The following is a 5,431-nucleotide window of genomic DNA, read 5'->3' as shown; positions in this document are numbered from 1 at the left end:
GGTGCTAAACCACTCATGAAAAACCACGCCAATGATTCAGTTACCTACCACCAGGCCCTGTTACTGGTGGAGGGTGTCTAGCTTCGTGGTGTCTTGAACAGAGAACGGACAAAATTCACAAACAAAGCAAGAAAAGAATGAAGCAACAAAATCAGAGATTTATTGAAAATGAAAGTACACTTCACATGGTGAGAGCAGGCTTAAGCATAGGGGCTCAAGGGCCTGGTTACAGAATTTTCTGAAGTTTAAATACTCTCTAGAGGTCTGTATTGGTTATTTGGTGTATGCCCTATGTAAATGAAGAGGCTGAGGTAAAGTTACAAAGATATTTACTTGATGTATGCCCTATGTAAATGGAGAGGAAACATGTTTCCATTTGATTTAGATCTAGGAAGTCAGTGTGAATAGGCCTTATGTTCCCTGCCCCCAGACCCTATTCTCCTGCCTCAGCTTGACCTCCAACATTGGGGATTAGAATTTAACATGAGATTTGTGTTGAGACACAGGTCCAAACTGTATCAAGGGAAGTTTATAGCACTAACTGCCTACCTCAAAAAGTTAGAAAGATCTCAAATTAACAATCTAACATCACACCTATGAGAGCTAAAAAAACAAGAAGAAACTAACTCTAAAGCTTGCAGAAGAAAAGCAATAACTAAAATCAGAGTGTGATACGGTTTGGCCATGTCCCTACCCAAATCTCATTTTGAATTGTAACTCCCACAATTCCCACCTGTCATGGGAGGAATCCAGTGGGAGATAACTGAATCATGGGGCAGGTCTTTCCTGCACTGCTTGTGAGAGTGGATGAGTGTCATGAGACTTGATGGTTTTAAAAACAGGAGTTTCTCTGCATAAGCTCTCTCCTTGTCTGCCACCATCCATGTAAGATGTGACTTGCTCCTCCTCGCCTTTCACGATGATCATGAGGCCTCCCCAGCCACGTGGAACTGTGAGTGCAATTAAGCATCTTTCTTTTGTAAATTGGCCAGTCTCGAGTATGTCTTTATCAGCAGCATGAACATGGACTAATACAGAGAGGAACTGAAGGAAGTTGAGACTCAAAAATCCATACAAACAATCAATGAAACAAAAAGTGGGTTTTTTTGAAAGGATAAACAAGATCAATAGACTGCTAGCTAGATTAACAAAGAGAGAAGATTCTAATAAGCACAATCAGAAATTACAATGGTGAAACTTACAGAACCGGAAGCAGCGTGTAGTTCTCTTCCCTTTTGCGGCCATCACCGAAGCGGGAGCGGCCAAAATGAAGTTTAATCCCTTTGTGACTTCCGACCGAAGCAAGAATTGCAAAAGGCATTTCAATGCACCTTCCCACATTCGCAGGAAGATTATGTCTTCCCCTCTTTCCAAAGAGCTGAGACAGAAGTACAACGTGCGATCCATGCCCATCCGAAAGGATGATGAAGTTCAGGTTGTACGAGGACACTATAAAGGTCAGCAAATTGGCAAAGTAGTCCAGGTTTACAGGAAGAAATATGTTATCTACATTGAACGGGTGCAGCGGGAAAAGGCTAATGGCACAACGGTCCACGTAGGCATTCACCCCAGCAAGGTGGTTATCACTAGGCTAAAACTGGACAAAGACCCCAAAAAGATCCTTGAACGGAAAGCCAAATCTCGCCAAGTAGGAAAGGAAAAGGGCAAATACAAGGAAGAAACAATTGAGAAGATGCAGGAATAAAGTAATCTTATATAAAAGCTTTGATTAAAACTTGAAGCAAAGAAAAAAAAAAAAAAAAAGAAATTACAATGGTTACAATACAACCAGTCCTACAGAAATACAAAAGGTCCTCAGAGACTATTATTAACAACTCTGTACACACAAATTAGAAAATCTGGAGGAAATGGATACATTCCTGGAAACATACCATCCCCCAATATTAAATCAATAAGAAATGGAAACACCAAACAGACCAATATCAAGTTCCAAACTTGAATCAGTAATAAAAAATCTAGCAATCAAAAAATGTACCAGACCAAATGGATTGACAGCCAAATTCTACCAGATGTACAAGGGGAGCTGGTAACAGTTTCACTGAAACTATTTCAAAAAATCAAGGAGGAGGCACTCCTCCTCAAGTCATTCCATGAAGCCAGCATCATGCTGACACCAAACCTGGTGAAGACACAATGAAAAAAGAAAACTACAGGCCAATATCCCTTATGAGTATAGATGAAAAAATCCTCAGCAAAATACAACAGCACATCAAAAAGTTAACTCACAAAGATCAAGTAGGCTTTATTCCTGGGATGCAAAGTTCATTTAACCTATGCAACTCAATAAATGTGATTTACAACATAAATAGAATTAAAAGCAAAAACCCTATGATTATCTCTATAGATATGGAAAAACCTTTCAATGAAATTCAACATCCCTTTATGATAAAAAGTTTCAAGAAACTAGGCATCAAAAGAACATACCTCAAAATAATAAGAGCCACTCATGAGAAATCCACTGCCAATATCATAATGATGAATGAGCAAAAACTAAAAGCTTTCCTCCTGAGAACTGGAACAAGACAAGGATGCTTATTGTCACCTCTCTTTCAACATAGTACTGGAAGTGCTAGCCAGGGCAATCAAGCAAGAGGAAGAAATAAAAGGCATCCAAATAGTAAAAGAAGAAGTCAAACTATCTCTCTTCATGGACAATTCGATTTTATTCCTAGACAACCCCAAAGACTCTGTCAAATGGCTCCCGGAACTGATAAATGACTTCAACAAAGTTTTAGGAAACAAAATCAATGTACAAAAGTCAGTAGCATTTTTATATATCAATAACGGAGAGCCAAATGAAGAATGCAATCCCCTTTACAATAGCCACAAACAAATACAAAATACCCAGCAAGACATTCAACCAATGAAGTGAAGGATCTCTACAAGGAGAACTACAAAACACTGCTAAAAGAAATCAGAGATGACACAAACAAATGGGAAAACATTCCATCCTCATGGATTGGAAAACTCAGTATCATTAAAATGGCCATACTGTATAATGCAATCTACAGAATCAATGGTATTTCTATCAAACTACCATCATATTTCACAGAATTGGAAAAAAGTATTCTAAAATTCATATGGAATCATAAAAGATCCCAAATAGCCAAAGCATTTCTAAACAAAAACAAAGATGGAGGCATCACATTACCTGACTTCCAACTATACTATTAATATAAGGCTACAGTAACCAAACTGTGGTACTGGGGCAAAAACAGACACATAGACTAATGAAACAGAATAAAGACCCCATAAATAAGACTTCACAGAAACAGCCATCTAATCTTTGACAGAGTTGACAAAAATAAGCAAAGGGGAAAGAACTCCCTATTCGATAAACAATATTGGGATAGCTGACTAGCTATAACATGTGCAGAAGAATAAAACTGCACCTCTACCTTTCACCATAAACAAAAATTGATGCAAAGTGGATTAAAGATTTAAATGTAAAACCTCAAACTGTAAGAATCCTAGAAGAAAAACTCAGAAACACTGTACTGGACGTATGCCCAGGGAAGGAATTTACAAGTAAGTCCTAAAATATAATTGCAACAACAACAACAAAATTGACAAGTGGGACCTAATTAAACTAAGGAGCTTCTTCACAGCAAAAGAAACTGTCAACAGATTAAACACAACCTACAGAATGGGAGAAAATATTTGCAAAATATGCATCTAACAAACTAACATCCAGAATCTATAAGGAACTTGAACAACTGAAGAGGCAAAAAACAAAGAACCCCATTTTAAAAACGGGCAAAAGACACTTCTCAAAAGAGGACTTACACGTGGTCAATAAACTATGAAAAAATGCTTGGAAACTGAAGGTCTAGTTTACAGGAGAAGTTTCCGACCCTACCTGGAGCTGAGTCAATTTAGGAGAGCCAAGTGAAATACAGGGGTAGAAGAAGCAGCAGGAAAGGCCCTGGGAGATCACTGGATCCCCCAGCAGACCATTCCTGCCCGGCACCACAGGGATCCTTCAGGAGGCTGGCTGGAAGTGCAGGGAAAATGCCACATGGAGAAGGATGTTTCCAGCTGAACTTTGTAACAATTTGAACCAGGTGAGAAACCTCCTGGTCACGGGAGGGTGTGAATCTGGTGTGCAGATTCCATAGGTGGGGAAGAACTAAAGCCCTTTACTTTCACAGCTGGGAGGTGAGTAGCTTGGGGTAAGTTCTCAGCCCTCCTTGCCCACTACCTGGAAACAGACTTGGTGCTGTTAGTGGGGGCACAATGGGGGTGAGACCAGCCCTTCAGACTGCATGGGAGCTGGATGAGGCCTGTGACTGCTGGCCTTCCTTCAGTTCCCTGACAACCTGCATGACTCAGCAGAGACAGCCATAATCCTCCTAGGTACATAACTCCATTGACCTGGGAACCTCACCCCCATCCTTTAAAGCAGCTACAGCAAGACCTGCTTAAGGAGAGTCTGAGCTCAGAAACACCTAACCCTGCCCCAGCCTAATGGTCCTTCCCTACCCACACTGGTAGCTGAAGACAAAGGGTATATACTCTTGGGAGCTCTAGGGCCCCACTTATCACCAGTTCCTCTCCATATTACCAGTGCTGATGCTTTCTGTAAAGTGCCACCTCCTGGCAGAAGGTCAACCACCAAAAAAAAAAAAAAAAAAAAAAAAAAAAAAGCATTAAAACCACCAAAGCTAAGAACCTTCACAGAGTCCATTTCAGTCCCCTGCCTCCTCCACTAGAACAAGTGCTGGTGTCCATGGCTGAGAGACCCACAGACTATCACATCACAGGACTTGGTGCAGACAACCTCCAGTACCAACCCAGAGCCTGGTAGACATGCTGGGTGGCTAGACTCAGAAGAGAGACAACAATTACCACAGTGTGGCTCTTGGGAAGCCACATCCATAGGAAAAGGGAGAGAGTACTACATCAAGGGAACCCCCCCCCCATGGGACAAAAGAACCTGAACAACAGCCTTCAGCCCTAGACCTTCCCTCTGACAGAGGCTACCCAAATGAGAAGAAACCAGAAAACTGACTATCATAATATGACAAAACAAGGCTCTTATAAGCCCCCCAAAATCACACTAGCTCATCAGCAATGGATCCAAACCAGGAAAACATCCTCAATTTACCTGTATAAGAATTTAGGAGGTTAGTTATTAGGCTAATCAGGGAGGCATGAGGAATGGCAAAGACCAATACAAGGAAATACAAATATATATATATATATATATATATATGAAGTGAAGGGAGAAATATTAAAGGAAATACATAGCATGAAGAATCAATCAATCAAAACTTCAGGAAACATTGGACACACTTATAGAAATACAAAATGCTCTGGAAAGTCTCAGCAATAGAATTGAACAAGTAGAAGAAAAAAATTTATAGCTTGAAGACAAGTTCTTCAAATTAACCCAGTGCAATAAAGACAA

The 5,431-nt window shown here is 40.3% G+C and overlaps 1 pseudogene across 1 annotated transcript; it reads left to right on the top strand.

Moving 5' to 3' along the window:
• Window positions 1-1,229: 1,229 nt before the first annotated feature.
• LOC101006633 lies at window positions 1,230-1,764 on the top strand (annotated as a pseudogene). Its single transcript, XR_648341.3, has one exon. The product of XR_648341.3 is annotated as a 60S ribosomal protein L26 pseudogene (transcript).
• Window positions 1,765-5,431: the final 3,667 nt, after the last annotated feature.

This window comes from Papio anubis, chromosome 5 (genome assembly GCF_008728515.1).
Source record: "Papio anubis isolate 15944 chromosome 5, Panubis1.0, whole genome shotgun sequence".
NCBI lineage: Eukaryota > Metazoa > Chordata > Mammalia > Primates > Cercopithecidae > Papio > Papio anubis.
This window is presented reverse-complemented; position numbering and strand designations above follow the sequence as displayed.